This window comes from Temnothorax longispinosus, chromosome 1 (genome assembly GCF_030848805.1).
Source record: "Temnothorax longispinosus isolate EJ_2023e chromosome 1, Tlon_JGU_v1, whole genome shotgun sequence".
Classification (NCBI taxonomy): domain Eukaryota; kingdom Metazoa; phylum Arthropoda; class Insecta; order Hymenoptera; family Formicidae; genus Temnothorax; species Temnothorax longispinosus.
In genome coordinates, this window is record NC_092358.1 from 7,399,854 (window position 1) to 7,416,854 (window position 17,001).

At 36.9% G+C, this 17,001-nt stretch overlaps 1 protein-coding gene and 1 long non-coding RNA gene across 3 annotated transcripts in view; one reads left to right on the forward strand and one right to left on the reverse strand.

The window, feature by feature from the left end:
* Nucleotides 1-17,001, reverse strand: part of LOC139814993 (beta-1,4-N-acetylgalactosaminyltransferase bre-4) — a 91,468-nt gene that overhangs the window by 66,430 nt on the left and 8,037 nt on the right. For both annotated transcript variants that reach the window (XM_071781602.1, XM_071781675.1), the window contains exon 2: nucleotides 6,256-6,308. The gene's annotated coding sequence lies outside the window, so the exon portion shown is untranslated. The remainder of the gene's footprint in view (nucleotides 1-6,255; nucleotides 6,309-17,001) is intronic.
* LOC139810446 (uncharacterized) lies at nucleotides 11,570-15,838 on the forward strand. Its single transcript, XR_011731338.1, has 3 exons — nucleotides 11,570-11,708; nucleotides 11,790-11,903; nucleotides 12,310-15,838. It is a non-coding gene; the product is annotated as an uncharacterized lncRNA (long non-coding RNA).

A 17,001-nucleotide genomic window follows, 5' to 3' on the forward strand; every position in this document is an offset into this window, starting at 1 on the left:
AGGCACATAAAGCAACTCAATCTTCGATTTTTCCGCACCGCCTGACGACAATCCGCGAAGCGCCAGTCAATTCGTCGTAGTCGTCGTCCACGGGACACAGGTGCGCGCAATGAACCCGAAATTACGGTACGGCGACGACAGCTATCGTTTCGTCGTAGTATTCTTCTTTGCCCCTCGTATCGGATTCCGTCCCCACGGCTCGTGGAATTCGCCAACTTTAACGAGGCAACTTGGAAAGTGCTACGAGCGCAAAGCGAGGCTGTCCCTCTCCCCCCCCTCTCTCTCTCTCTATTGGATTTCAGTTATCGAGCGTTTCGTGCGGCTTCCTCTACCCAGCTTTTACGAGTAAAACGTAACCTCAGATCGTGCGTTCGAAATTCTCCTCTCCCGGGACGCGTATTGCCAGCCATAAAACTGCCCCCTCTCCTTCTGTAGAAATTCAATTTGTCAATTGAAAGCGGATTTTTATCATTCGTCCACTAGATCGTTTATCTGGGAATACGCGCCACAATAGGAAAAAATCGTTATGCATATCTGCATTCATCGCGCGTAAATCCATATCTGAGCATCGCGGACAGAGACGTAAATTTTAAAATTTATTTGGGAAATGTATGCTCGAGGGAAGCCTGCAAAATTCACAAAACGTTGTCGTGCAGTCGTGAATTAATCCCATTGTAAGAATATAAAGTGAAGAGACAAAAGAAAATATTATTTTTGCGTGCTCCTTACCGAAGCAAAACAAAGCGAAATGAGGGTGCTTTTATCGAATAACGCTTTTGCGAACGTAAAGTGCTATTATTAATTAAAGGGCGCCCGAGGAAGACCATTCAAAGCCATCAGCGCCGCCTCCTTTTTGCCATGTCGGCCTATTCTCGGCTCCTAAGGGAAATTAATCGACGAGACGGAGAGGAGTTCAAGAAAGTCGACTTTTAACGACTGTCTTCGTTAATAATCCCCGCGAAGAGTGCCCCCTTAAGCGAACTTTAATCCCTCTATATAGCCATCACCGTCGCGCCGGACGTCGTGTCTTATGAACCGAAAGACAAGACGAAGATGACTCTTGGGCGCCCGCCGCTTATCCCCGTAAGAAAAAACTTCGTTCTTTATCGGCACGGGGAATCAAATTTAAATTATATCTCGTTTCGCACCTGCTCTCACGTGCTTCTCCGTTAATCCCGAGAATTACAAAAAGGAGCATTGCGTCGTTTTCAGGGCTCCCTCGTCTCCCGCCCCCCTCTCTCTGTCTTTCCTAACGTTATTTTCAGAAGGATCGTTTATGCGTAAAAATATTTCTCTTCCGAAGAAAAATGCTGACTCCGTATATCGAAATCCGATATGTGTACGAAGGGTGACGCGCGTATATACCTTTATTTTTCCAGTTTTCATCTTCTGAAGATATTTTAACATATTTCCGCAAAGATGGAATTTCCATTTCGCATTGACATAAATGGAGAAAACACATATACCGTTGCTTTCAAATTCTTTTCATCCGTATAAGCTAAAATAACAGTACAAATCGATCAGCAATAGGAAGCTAATATTTACCTTCGATATCTTCGAACGTTATACAGTATTTAGCTAGAGATTATTATGCACGTATGTATAATCGTATGCTAATAATAGCTGCCTGCTATCCAATGATACATTACATAGTCCTTGTCGGGAACGCATTAATGCGCATAGATAATAACTAGCTAGCATTAAACTATAATCACTTTGAATCGATTAGCATACAAATGATCGATATTTATCGAATAAATAAAACGCGTGCACGATAAAGAGAAGAGGAGGAACGGGGTAAATTACAAACAAATGCAAAGCACTTGCAAATAATCGAACATAGAGTGTACACGACTATAAAACGAAACCAACAGATATGTACATACATATATACATGTAGATAAGTATTCACAGTGTGGATTTATACTGCGAGAAAATTGAAGCTTTCCCGTGGTCGAATATTTTTCAAATTGTTATAAAAATTTGTCGGTTTTTATTGATAAGAGTGGATTTTTGAATTTTATTTAAATTTCATCGTTTGAATAATTCTTTCACGCGATACCAAACTGTTCTGGCGAATTTCTGGCAAGCACTAATTGGTACTACACGTTTAAACTCGTAAATCCGATTCGAGCGATTCTGGCGACCATGGACTTGGGCACATCCTGCACCGACATAATCTGAGACCTAATACGTATCCGAGCTACTAAAACTGCGACAGCTTTTAGTGCCGTCGTATCTTAATTAACCGGTGAAATTCTTATCTCGGATACGAAACTGCAGCCGGTTTACGACGACTCGAACGATGACGTGTTATCCCGTAAAAGGCTCCTCGCGTTTTGCTGCCATCAACATAAACCGCCGCATAAACGGCGCCGCGACTCAACGACGATCCGCAATTTGGCCGCGCCGCGTCGAAACGCAAAATGCACCGTTGTCGGCGTTTTTTTCCTTTCCTTTGTTTTCCGAGGCGCGTGCTACCACTGTTACCGCGATCGAAAGTGAACTCTCGAATGAACGTCGAGTCAGTCGAGTGTCGATACGAAACGGCGAGCACGGCTCGTCGTATTTCGACGGTTAATCGTCCGACGCGAGTGTCGTGATGCGAGCTGGCACGGCGACATCCGCGTTATGTCCGCGAAAGATCAAAATTTGTTCAACCCGCGGTCGGTCTAGTGTTCAAACAGAATAAAGTGTCACTTCGGTTAACACATTACACTGAAATAATATAGCATGAAATACACCGCCGCGGGAAGTTGAAGTGGCTCGACATTCTGGTCGGCATTTAAAGCTGTGTATAACGTTATTCCAGTTAATATATTATTTTCTATAAATATTCTATTAAAATAAATTTAAAATTTATATATTATATAATTATATTAAACAATTTATAATTCTATAATCCAGCTATAACTTTGTAATGTAACTCTTTATCATGAAACAAGATGCAGTTAATTAAAAAATTAAACAACGTCCGCCTTGAAAAAATTCGAAAATAACAAGGTAACATATACTACACAGCCTGTAATTAGAACGTAAATGTTCGCCCCAGTTAGCACGAATACATCGTCTTAATCCTATATATTCCGAGACGATCAAGGCTATATATTCGCTGCTGATTCTAGCCTAGCGGTATCAAAGGGGCTCCGTCGCTCTCTGTGGCTCCAGTGTCGGTCACCGTATTTTGATACACAATATGATTGTGTAATCAGTGTAAACCATGCGATGACCGAAATAGCACTCCCGCGCGCGATAGATTCGGAACAGGGACGGATAGAGCGCAGAGGTCGCGGTAAAATGTTTCGAGGCAAAAAACGGATGACACGATCGAGATCGCGTGACCGCCGTGCAACGTCGACATAAATTATTTATGAATTACAGCCGGTTCGGTCATCGATGCGAGAGTATGGGTGAGTGAGATCCGAGGGATCGTGTGCGCATTGTATCTATATGTGAGCGTGTTTCGTGCATGCATTCATGCGGTGCGACTAAAGGTAACGTCCGTCATCGCATTCGCAATGATATACTTACTCGGCCGAAGAAGAAAGAGGGTGAAGGAAAAGCTTTTCTCGGAACGTGCGAGAAAATCTGTGAAGCAACCGCGAAGTTTCTTCATAAATTAATCCCCGAGCACGTGGTCACGTTAGTTTTCTACGTGTAGCGAATGCACGGGGGAACGCTAACTTCGCATTCTTTCGCCAATAGCGATCTCCCACGGATTTCTACATCGTAGTTTTCTACATCGATGAATGTAGTAATAATAGCAATAGAACGGTAAAAAGTTAATATGCGAAACGATTCAGAACTGACGCCTTAGCTACTTTTCAGTCAGAAATTGGAAAAAAGTTAAGTATAAGAAATGCATGTGTTACTCAAGCACAGTTATTCAATCTTGTGTTAAGAAAATTTGTTTGAGGATTTGCAATTAAAATTTTGCCATTAAAGGTAGACGTCTATCTTTCATAAGAACCATCTATCAAATCTGACTGAGCAATTCATAAATAGCTTGCGACACGAACATGTGACTTTTTAAAAACCGCGATGCAAATAACGTGAAGCGCCAATATCATAAATATGAATAATTGTAACAGAAACGTGTACCTATAGAGAAAAGATGGTTACGGTAACGCGATGCGATTTATCGCAAATTGCGCGTATCGCAAATTGCACCGAATACATACATAGAATAGCATTTAGAAGGCGTGTAGAGTCAACACGATTACAGTACGGCAATAATACTGCTTACAAGCATGTTATAAAAATACTTATTGTTGACCGCAATATAGAGAGATAAAGCATCTCCTGCGAACCGACCGTGCACGCAATTTTTTCACGCTTGGAAAAACACGTCACGATTGTCTCGAAAGAAATGACCGTGTAACTTTGCGATTAAATTAAAAGCGGCTTAAAAAAGATGGAGATCTCTAAAACACACTGCGTGATATCTATATAATTTATATGCCTTCTCGGTCTTTACTTAAATTTTTTTTTCATATCGTTGCGTTCAGTATAACTACGTTTTCCCTTGCGGAATGTTTTCACCACGAGATTTATCGACGCTGGTCTCTTCGGTCGTCATGAAAAAAAGGGGAAAGGAAAGATTTTAAAGCGGCTTACGCGATACTACAAAAATTGTGCTAGAGACAATGTTCTAAAACTCGCTGGACCGAGCGGCGGATGCTGGCGCGTTTTTTTTTTCGCGCTTTAATCGCCAGATTTTTGTACTTCCGGATCATGCGCTGCAAAACTGAAGTGTGTCCTCGTGAAATGTTAACGTGCAACGCGGTGAGAAAAGAAATATTCCGCTCATTTGCGCGCGCGGTATACAATGGACGTATTTTGTCGGGCGACGACGGTTCGACGCGCGTTTTAATTTTTTACGACACGGGAAACAACAAAGAACGTCTGTTTCGCACGTCGGGCACTAATTACAACTTAAATTAGACAGGTTCCTTGACAATGAATGCAAGAATGCGCGTGCGAAACGTCGCCGTGCAATTATTCCTGCCGCTTCACGAAATCATATACATGTAAAATGATTCGTCAAAAGTACGCATCGCGGCGAGAATCAGGCGATTGTGTGATAATTAAAATTCTCGCATAATATGGATAATTATTCCTTCATATCTAGCGTAAATCTATTAAATCTAGCATAAATTTTAAAATGTTTACCGCGGAGTATTCCAACGTTAAATCCAGAAAATGTTTATCAGATATTTTTAAACGGCATATAAACATGATATCAATACGGACTCATTCATATCCCAGTGAATAAAAATGATGAACATTATTTACAGCATTGATAAAGGGGAAAACAGTTTGCAAATTCATTCAGATTCGAAGACGAATTAAGTGCTCGTTATCAGCAGTTCGCATTGGCGGCCGTGGGCTATTTTTCGTCCGACGATATATATAGGGGGTGATTTCTATCGGAACGGAGTCGGACTATTACGCGCAGGCAGAATGGGGAATTGGAACGAGCAGATTCGTTGGAATGAGCCGACCGTACTACAATCGGGCCTGGATTTTTTCCAAGACGACTTTCGTCGGTCGGGCAAAGAGGAGAAGAGGAAAAAAACGGAAAAAAGGGGAGAAAAGTTCCCCGTCCCGGCGAAAACCGTCGGACAGGTAATAAGAAAGCACTCGTCGCGATCGTACGAACTTCGCCGTGCCATTTCGGAGATTGGATTCTTATTGGGAATTTCATCGTATCAATCGTCGTTTCCTGGCGACGACGAGTCCTTTCGCGATCCAAGACCGGAGGACTCAGCTCGCCGATATAAGCATAACATAGAAAAGAATTGTATGAAAAACGAGCGTCTATATAAACCCTAGACTAAACCCTGCCTGACCGTATAATGTTCAATATCCAACATGAGAAACTCAACTTTTGGAGCGAACCGAGTTCTTCATTCACAACTGTCAATTTTACCGCTAATGTTTCAGTTCCTTTTTAAATTTTTTACTCAGTACTATAAATATATATTTTCTGTTTCCTTTGTTTAATAAATATTTAAAATAATTTCTTGTATTTTTTTTACATTTTTTAAACATGATTTTAGCTTTAGAAGCATATGTGTAAATTTTAGCTTTAGAAGCTTAATGTGTAAATTAAAATTATGGAAGTAACTATTTAATTGCTATTTATTTCTCTCCAACGAAAAAATATTTGATACGTTTCCAAGTTTATACTGGAATTTATGTGAGAATCTTAGTAAAAGTTTGGTAAGAACAATATGAAGAAATCGTACTCACTTTAATAAGGAAGCAAAACGTTTCCCGTGCCTCAGAACCAATCTTTCTTCTATCTGAAATAAAAAAGAAATGCAAAATGAATGAAATTTAAATGATGAAAAAGATAAACATGCAAATATAAAATAACTTTGCTTATAACGTTACAAATGTGATACATTTGTAATGTTAATTATTTCGTTGCCGTTAATTCTTTATATCTTTACCATTATTTTATCATCACAAAATATTTTGATCTTCTGAGAGTGTAATACAGAAAGCATTACTTTTGCGCGAAATATTTCATTATCTGACCAATTATACTCGATAAAACACATAATATAGACAGAATGTTCGTTTATCGAAACCTTAAGGATTGAAATATTATAGGAGAATAACAAGAATTATTTTTCTCGAGAATGGATAAACTACGTTCGATTTATTTTCTTTCGGTTTATGATTGTCAGGTTCCATAATAACCTGATCGAGAAATGTTCTTATACCGTTGCTATCGCTGATTCTTGCGACTAGAATGTGAAACTGCCGACTAATAAAATAAAATAATACAACGGGCAATGTCCGAAGGACTAACAATAAGTGATCCCACCGACGAGAAAAATTGCGAATAAGTTACAATTATAAATGCGCGCTATCGTCGCATTATTATGCCACTTTCGCATGGCATGACTCGCGCGAAATAACGCTGCGTAATAAATACAGCAGCGAGATAGCTATATTTGTGCGGGCATGTGGGGGAAAAAGATTTTAATAAAGCACGAGTTCAAGACTCGCGATATAAAAATTGCTTGAAGTGACGAACTGAAACGTGATGTTGGAACGATGAGAGAGAATTCGTGAAAATTATATGCTGCGCGAAATTATTTCAGAGGGAGAAAGAAAAATTTAAACTAAATCGCGCATTCAGATAAATACATCAGGAATTTTTAAAAAAATTTTTAATTTAAATTAAAATTTATATTTTTCAAATTAATTAAAAACAGAAATTAATATGTAATAAAACTCTTCTTATTTATTTATCAGTTCGAATAGAGCGACGACTCGTTTAAAGTAAAACGAAATGAATTGTAGCGAACAATATGATAATGGTTGGGGATAAAAGTACAACGAGAGTGGGCGAAAAAAAAACGATTGTAAGCTAGGATCGTAATGACAATGCAAGCATGCTCTTTTTTCCCCGGTACCGCCTACACGACGACCTGTATTTTGAACAGAGAAAAGTAAACGCGCGATAAATCCCTCGAACTTTATACGAGGAACACGAGAGTGACGAGAGTTACACAGAGCCGTCCATAGAGTCAATAAAATTTATTTGCCAGACGAATGGCCTTTACCTCCTACTTTTGATAGATTACACAAAGTCTCTCACGTATCTGCAATAAATTTATAAAGAGAAAAAATATTCGTGCTTTGACATGAATTGAATACATAAATTCCTAACGGAGATTAAAATTTTTTATGGTATATATACCGGTCGCGTTTTCTATCATTCTTTTTTGACGAAAAAAAAGACATACAATATTTAAAAACCAGATGTTTCCGCACAACTTTTATAAAAATTCTAAATCTTAGATATAAAAACTAAAAAATTTGCAGAGATTTAAGTTTACTTCTGCATAATATTTAACATCGTGAGATGAGTCGTTGAAAAATAAATTATTAAAACATGAAATTCGATTCATTTTGCTTTAAAAAGGAACTACCCCGTTTCTCGAGTACGCCCAAAACCCCCGGATGCGGCTAATGCGATTCTCTCGCGAAACATGAACGCGTTCTATTGGGCGATGCGATCGCGTCCCTTGTCGCAAGCAGATTCAATTAAATGTCGGGCATCACAGACAACCCAGTGCGGGAGTACCGAGTCGGAACAGACTTCGATTTTCGGCGGCGGTACATTATCGAACAAAAGTCTGAGTTACATCCAATTCAAAGCGTTTCTCCAAAATCCTTTTAACAAAAGCGCGACAAATAGAAAACCATATTGGATATCCGAGACTTGACGCATGCAATTTCGATCGCTTTTCTGAGAATTTTAAAGATAGAAAAAAGAGTCAAAAATAGATTTTTCTTTAATTTTCCCTCAACAAAAGGCTTTCAATCAATTATTTAATAACTGCACTCAAATTCTTATTATAGTAATATAATTATATAGAGAGTAAACCTATTAGATTTGAAATTTAAAACAGAACGGTGATACGACGGTTTTCGGATAAACGATACCTCTTGCTCAGAATCGTTTTTCAACCAGTTAAATTCGTTTTTCACTTTCGACACGTTCTTTTTTTTTATGCTTTCGATCAGCGATTTACGAGCCATTTCGATTTGGCGATATTGCGCGCGTAGCGAAAGGAAAGGTGGACGAGGAAACGAATATACCTTTTTATTGCGACTTTGTTTTAATGGACGAATCGACGTGGCGGGACGGCAGGTGATAAACAAACGGATCTTGGACTGGAAATTCGATTCGGAAAGTCGTTCCGACGCGCTTTATTCATGGCGCTCGACTCTGAACATCGGAGAGATATTCCCTTCGTTCACGACGTGTTTTATCGCGTAATCAAGCCAAAAGCGAAATCTACGATCTTCGAGCTTCTCCTCCCTCTCTCGGGGTAGAGAAAGAGATGGAGGGACTGGCTAAACGAGAGACGATCTCCGTTACACGTTTCAAGCCGCTCCTAAACCTCACTCTCTTTGGGGTAATAATACGAGAAACGCGAACCACCCTTGAGAATTATTTCATACGTGCACCACTGCAATCGAAAATATCCAGCATATAAGAACTTTCTGGAGAATTTCCATTTTCGCATTCTCCATTAGTCTGATGATTGAGTTTATTAATACAAAGTCGGTTCTTTTGCAATATTAATTTAAGAAATGTATAATAATTAATAATATAATACTTTTAAATTAATAGCAGCAGCTCTTATCATCAAACATCAAATTTTCACGTCAAAATTATTTAAAGCATATATTTCCTTAAAATTTAGAAATAATACAAATAAGATATATTTTTTAGTCGCTATTAACTAATATTTTGATCTTATGCATTACGAAAATGCTTAGCATTTTACTCTAATATTTAACACTTGTGTTTTGCTATTTTTTATATGTACATTCCTTCATGTCATTATTTTAGATAGATAGTCTATTTTATTTGGTTCTTCGAAACACACCGTATATGTCGGAGGCCGCTCTTGGGTACGACTCAACGAAATCGAGTTTTCGTCTGCTTTATCCGCAGCTTCCGATAGAACGCGAAAACCCGCGAGAGGCATCGGTTATACAGGAAGAACGGCTTCCGGCGTGTCACGAAGATTGGACCGGTTCCAAGTCGCAAATCGATTGACCCCTAAAACCGATCGGATATACAGGGTGTGAAGAATCTTAAATCTACTCGTGACTTCTCTGGACCAATTCAAAATCAAGCTTTCCTTAAGGTGGTCCTTTCGTGAGAACAAGTATTAGATAGGTACCTAAATTTGATATATGTTAAATATACAGTAATAAGGGGCATGTGTACGAAAAATCAAGTGAGGTTACCGACACTTTACAAGAAATAAGTCATTCTAAATGTGCGTTCGCGGAGCGTGCCATTGTCATTCTATCCTTGTTTACATCTAATGAACGAGAAAGATAGAATGATGCAAATCGCCACGTCCGAGGTTTTCAACGAATAATACATGTACTTAGCGATCAGATGAATACATTATTCATGTCTTAAAATATTCCCTGAAGTTTCCGGATTTCGTACATACCTTGAAAATAAAGGCTTGCCGAATGTTTTGCTCTGATATATGAGGTTAAATAAGTAGTGGTCCAATCGCATATTGCTTTTACTCGTACTGTCATGCCTGACCTAACCTAAATCGAGTCCAACCGCACTACTATTGTGATATTTTTTTAATTAGTAAATAATTAAATACGTTTAAATCGTGCGTGTAAAATCACACTGAAAAAAATATTTGTGTAAAATCACATGATTATGCTGGGTTTTTTCCGACCCAGCATAATCATGCAATATATTACACTTACATGGAAAATTACAGATTATATGTAATTTCACATGAAATATGGAATCCACTAAACATGTAATGAAAAGCTTCGGACATGCTCGGAGGAACAAAGATTCTATCTTCAAAAATAAAGATATCATTAACTAAAATAAAGTTACATTAACATTAATCCAAAAGTGTTCCACGCTTTATTATAAAAGTGTGTGTGTGTGTGTGTGTGTGTGTGTGGACACCACGAAACAACTTATATACAAGTTGTGCAATGTGCAGTTCCGTCATCATTCTTATACCATCGTTCGTCATATTTTAAATTCGAGAAACGGATCTCATCGGATGCCATCTATCGAATGATAATAATCACACAATAAATGTAAAATTACATCCAAATTACATTTCTTCCTATAATTTTGCATGAAACTGGTTTTTTTCCCGTTCATTGTTGTGAAAATACCGCTAAATTTAAAACTACAAGTGATTTTTACATAAAAATAGTAATTTTACCTATATTTTACTATTAATATGTATTTTTACTTTAATATACATGGAAAAAAAGAAATTACAGTAATAATTGGATAATTTTTACAGTTTCAAACATGTAATTTTCATGTAAAATTACATGAATTTTGAAATTAGAAATGGGGATACAGTAATGTTTGTCAATATGTCTGTTTTCATACCTCATGACGGACTGTTACTTGACTAGCTGGGTCCGCGAAAGGACCACCTTAATTAAATCGCCGAGAAATCAATAATATTTAAAATATAAGTAAGAATAAATCATAGTTCAGGCAGTTAATAAAGTTAAATGAATGACTTTATTTAAATAGTAAATAGATGTATTTTATGGACTTTGATTACTAAAATATCAATTATTGCCAAGTAATTAATATTTGCAATTAATAGGTTGTTAGGTAAATGTAATTAAAATATATGCAGAAAAACACTTAATAAAATAAGCTTCATTTATATAGTATGATTCTATGGCACTTGGTCACTAAAATATTTATTATTGCCAAGTAACTAAAGTTAAAATTGCAAACAAGAATCAAGGAGCATCGTAATCATATTAATTGGAGTACTCCAAATCATTCTGTCATAACTGAACACAGATTAGAATGGAATCATGATTTCGATTGGAATAGCGTTGAAATCTTAGATAATGAATCCTATGGTTATAAACGTTTGATTTCGGAAATGATATACATAAAAAGGCAGGCAAACGGTTTGATTTACAGACCGATGCGGAGAGTTTACCGACGCGTATTTAAATGTAATCGAGAGACTGTCTAAAGTTTAGAATAACTTGATGCGAGAGTTTATCCCCTCCTCTGGTTTATACACCAGTCTCTATTATGTTAACCTTCCCACCTATGCCTCACTCATTCGCGACGTTTCGAACCGTGAAGTTTGTTGTTACAATGCGATATTCCGGTCTGCAATTGCTCTGTAAGTAAATCTATTAGTCATCGGATTTTAACATAAATAATTTACGCCTCTACCACATTGCGACTCCGTTTGATGGTACAGGTAGGGCTTTCGAATCTTTCTTACCCACCCGGTCTTTCAACCTGGCGAGATTATTTCTAAGATGCGAGGGATGCGGAGCGAGCGTTTACCGGCGTATTTGGGATTTCGACAACGGTATATCCATAGGATTTCAATCCTTGTTTTTTTTAAATTTTGACTGCGTCTTTTATGCTTTGTTCGTTCTATTGACTACGCCTTGTACACGACTTCTTTTTTATTATCTTTGTTAATCTTCGTATATGTAACTTTTAACGCTGAAGAGGACACGAATAATGTGTCGAAACGTACGTTAATATATATATATTTATTTTTACAAATTGTTTGCGCTTTGATTACCGCGCTTGGCTCTAATTGCCTCTCCTATTCACATTGCATTAATCTAGAGAGCCTATATCTTTCTTTATTGTAAAGTTAAAAATTAATAGATTATCAAAACATAGTATATCTTAAAATCTCGCAAATCCCGTAATTCTTAAAAATTAATTCAAGATAATTTAATTGATCAGAGGTAATTTGGTAGGTCTGGATCACCCTGTATATCCTACACCCTCCGGGCCTTCCGGAAAACGGAACGAAGAAACGATAGAAGAGATAACCGTATCGCGAAGCAGCGACCTGTCAGATGGTAGCATCGGCTGACATTTACATGCAGCGAAACAATCGTACGTCATCTCCGGGAGAATTGTAAAGTAAAAGTTAGCTTCGTAACAACGCGCGCATTATACACCGACGGTTTTCAATTATACGGGGTGCTCGAGGTGAAAGTGCTCAATGAAACGCGCTTAAATATGCCGTTCTTGTGATATTTAAGTTGAATTAAGATCCATGTTTATTTATCCAATTTGTTCTACAAACGAAAACGATCCTGAAGTTTTTTAATTAAAAGAAAAACTATCTTTCGTGCCTCGCATCTTTATGCTTCTCAGAGATAAAAAAAATAACTAGAGTTTACCCGACATATGTCACTACCTTACATGCGTCCACGTGTAATAAAACAGATAAGTATCTGGCAGGATCATATAACGTAGAGGGACGCGATTATTTGTAGCTATTTAATAACGATCACGGACGAACTTAGCGACGCAAATTATCGCGTTACGTGCTCGCAAACGCGGTGACAGACGGCACGAATTCGTGCCGGGTATATTATCGCGCACGGTATATAATCGCGCATTGTAAATAAGGCCTTTTAAACACACTGTATATACACGACATTGACGGCGGACGGAGCTATTTCGCGAACGCTCGGATCGCGTGTGCGTTTACGATGCCTATGACGAAGTTCAGATAACAAAGTCCACTTAATGTTAATCGGAAACATCGTGTTCGTAGTCATAAAAGTGTTGTCTCATTAACACTCCAAGGATCGTTCGATACGTCCGCCTCTAATAAGACTTAGAGACTCACCTTTATTGGCTTGAAAAAAAACTGGACATTATAGAATGCAAAATTTAATATAAAAAAATGTATTTTGCATTAATTCTTATTCCTGCCTTTAAGCTTCTTATTTAAATCTAATAAGATTAGAGATAAAAATAGAAATAAAGATAAAGATGTACAGATAGAAATATAGAGATAAATATAGAGATAAAGCTATAGAGATATAACATATAAAAAAAGCATTACGAGAACTCTTCGATTATATTTCTATTTCCGCGGGAATTATCTAAAAGTCTAACAGAGATATTTCATGTACACAACGCGCATCCGGCTTATGTAAAATATTTTTACATGTTTCCATATCTGTCGTGTGATTCCTCGAAATCTTCAACATTATCTCTCTCAGTAACCGCAATCTGAAATTAAAATTTTATACGTCACACACGCAAAAGAAATCGTTTAACTGCGAGGAAACGCAGACGAGTCGTGCGGCTTCCGAATTAATCGGATGGATTATTGCGGAATTGTTGCGCGACAGGACACATGAAGAATGCGAGATTCGTGCTTATTATAAGTACCCGGACGCGGCAAGTATATAAAAAGTATATTCGCGTTACGACATGTGCGTTCGCAGCTGTCTGACCGCAGCGAACGCACCGACGTACAACGTCGCATCCAATTGCCTTGGTGAACCGGTACTCGCACAACGCGAGATTAAACTCGGATCGATTCTCCAACTTGTCCATCTCGGCATGTGTCAGCCTCACCACTCGCGCGCCTTTATACGCAACAGTTTATATCTCGACTCGAGAATCTGAATTATCGAATCAGCGCGATACGAGGTACACGATACCAAGTAGTGCACGCGCGGGTACAATATCCGGGACAAGCGCGCAGATATACAACTGAATCATTTTAAAAATCACACATAGTACATAGTATGAACGTTATCTCGGAAATTCTTATCTTTTTGGGAGATACAGGAGACGCGTTCGATAACAATATAAAAATATTCTGCTATTATTCTGTTGAGTTTCAGGCTCTTCTGAATGATTAAATGAGACGTGTGATTGCAAAATTAGTAAGCTCCTTAAATAAATGGGAACTGAGGAAAACAGGAAAACTGGTTATACTTATACTGGTTACAGTTAGATGAGTTCTTTTTTTCTCAAAAGACGGATATCGATCATGTTACATAAGACGCAAAATATTGAGATCACCCTATTAAATTTCTGACAGAATATAAAAATATAAAAGAGACTTATCTAAGTCTTTAATTATTTTTTCAAATTTAGGTCTTTCCGTCCATTATTACAAACACGAATTTTTAATTAGTTATAAAAACATTTTATTTTAAGAGATTACAAGGATGACATTTCCGTAATTAAAAACTTTTCATTAAAAGGAAGTTTACACACGCAATGATTAGTGGCGCCAGTCGACTAGCGCCAGTAAAAATGCAAGTGTAAACAAACAAAGTGTAAATAATGCAAGTGTAAACTTGATACAAACTGACGCTAGTAATGTGGGCCTATTCTGTAACTGTTAACGACAGTTTCGTTATCGTTATATTGGCGTTGCGCATCAGCTTTTTTACCATATTATATAATATCTGCGCAAAGCAAATATAACGATAACGAAACTGTTGTTAAGAGTTACAGAATAGACCCACTCTGGTGGTTATTGGCCAAAGGATATATCATTAACCTCAAAACTTGAGGTTATATGGTTGCTGTCATTTACTGTGTGTTTAATTAATAAATGTTACATATTTTCCATATTATACGCCAATAGCATCACTGTGTAAACACTTGTGAGTTTGTCAGTCGGTTTCTGGCGCCAATGAATGCCAGTCAGTTGGCGCCACTAATCATTGCGTGTGTAAACTCCCCTTAACAGCGAAAAATTCTTTTCTTTGGCAGAGCATTTTGAAAAATGGAAAAATTTCTCTTCAGACTTGGATAAAAAATATATCAAAAGAGAAACGCGTGTGTACGGATTTTTTCGGAGTATTTACATCAAAAGTATCGATGCGTTTAACAAGTTTTACAATGCTATGCGCTTTGCGACAATGAAATGTGTGTATGATATAAAATATTTTCTATTCCTGAATGGCGAATGTCGAATCGCAAACGTGTTTTTATCATTTCTGTATTTAACAAGTTTGGTAATTGCGCGCGCCATGAATATCCGGATTTAACAGGTTTTTAAACCCATCAAACACGCGTGTTCTTTTCGATTGCATTTTCGATCGCGATGCATTCTTGAAATTAAAGCAGCGCGCACGCGGAAGAATTCGCGATACAATGACTCGTTAAAACATCAAATGCCACGATGCCAGCTAATAGATAATCAATCGCGAATACATATTAAACGCGCGATTAATGGACGATATTGATCGGCATACGTTTTAGAAAATACGTTACACAATACCACAAGGTTTCTTTGAAACGCAATTAACCGAGAACCGTTTTTTTCTTAAAATAACACAGACATTCGTATTCGATTTTCCTACAAAAGAAACATAATAAAAAAAAAGATCGCGGAACAAAAATAAAAAATTACACGCGCGTGTTTCGAAACGTTTGAAAAATGTTTACGAACGTAAATATTTATATTTCTTTGTATTTCTATATCTTTTATCTGAAATAAAAGCTTGAAAATATTAACTTTTATATTTCTTTTTGAAAAGTTCCATTATATTTTTAATATTGATACTATTATTAAGATAAGATAAAAATATTAGTCACTAAAAATAATAGACTAAAAAAATATCTATAATAATTTTGCTGTTAACTTCTTTTAATAGCAAACTTTAATAATAAAACTTTCCTCATATATTCAATGTATTATCTACATTATTTTTACTTTGTAATCAAAGAGCTACAATGGACCTAAGTTATTTCAACAAAAATCTATGTAAAAGTATTTTTATATTCATATTATTTATGTGAAATACATACACAATGTATAATCTACACGTGACATACGTCATAAATATTTCGTCGATAACTATCTAATCGTTCTTAGGAGTTATGTTTTACATTTTGTCATCTGTACGTTTGACAGCATTTGTCAGCGCTATGATAATTCAAATATTTCACATTCATACGTACAGATTCGACCTTTTCCTCTGCTATGCCCGCGCTATAATCCTCTTGCAATACCACGTTTTGCTGTTAGAGAAATAAGCTTGCTCTCTTTTCGCGTAAATTAAAAAAATAAAGAAAAAAGTGGATTACGTCTAAAAATGTTCCAAAAAATCATGTCTAAAACCGTAATAAACACGGAATTAACAGATCGCATTAATTTTTTAAATTTCGTGTATTTAAGTTAGTAAAAACTGCAATATATATATATATATATATATATATATATATATATATATATATATATGTGTGTATAAATATATACACACACACACACACACACACACACACACATTATTCTTGAACATCGTAGAAAAATTATCTAGCATAATATTTCTCTATTATAATTTCAAATTGTTCCATTTTATCATTCCATTACTATTTTATCGTACTTTAATTATTCCATTCATTATATATTCCTCGAAGAATGTATTATTAAAATTGACATCAAGGTTTCTGGGACATACTATATAGTATGATTAACGTTAATGCTGTGTCACTTGGAGAATATAAAATCTGACTTTTTTTCAAATACGCTTCTTCCGTAGTTATTCGCGTAGTATTCACACGGAGGAAGCACCTCCGTGCATACTTATTTACATAGCATGAATTATGGCGAAAGATGCACTCACTCTTGCATTTTCTTGAAAGTATACACGTTATGCCGTATCGAGGTATACTAA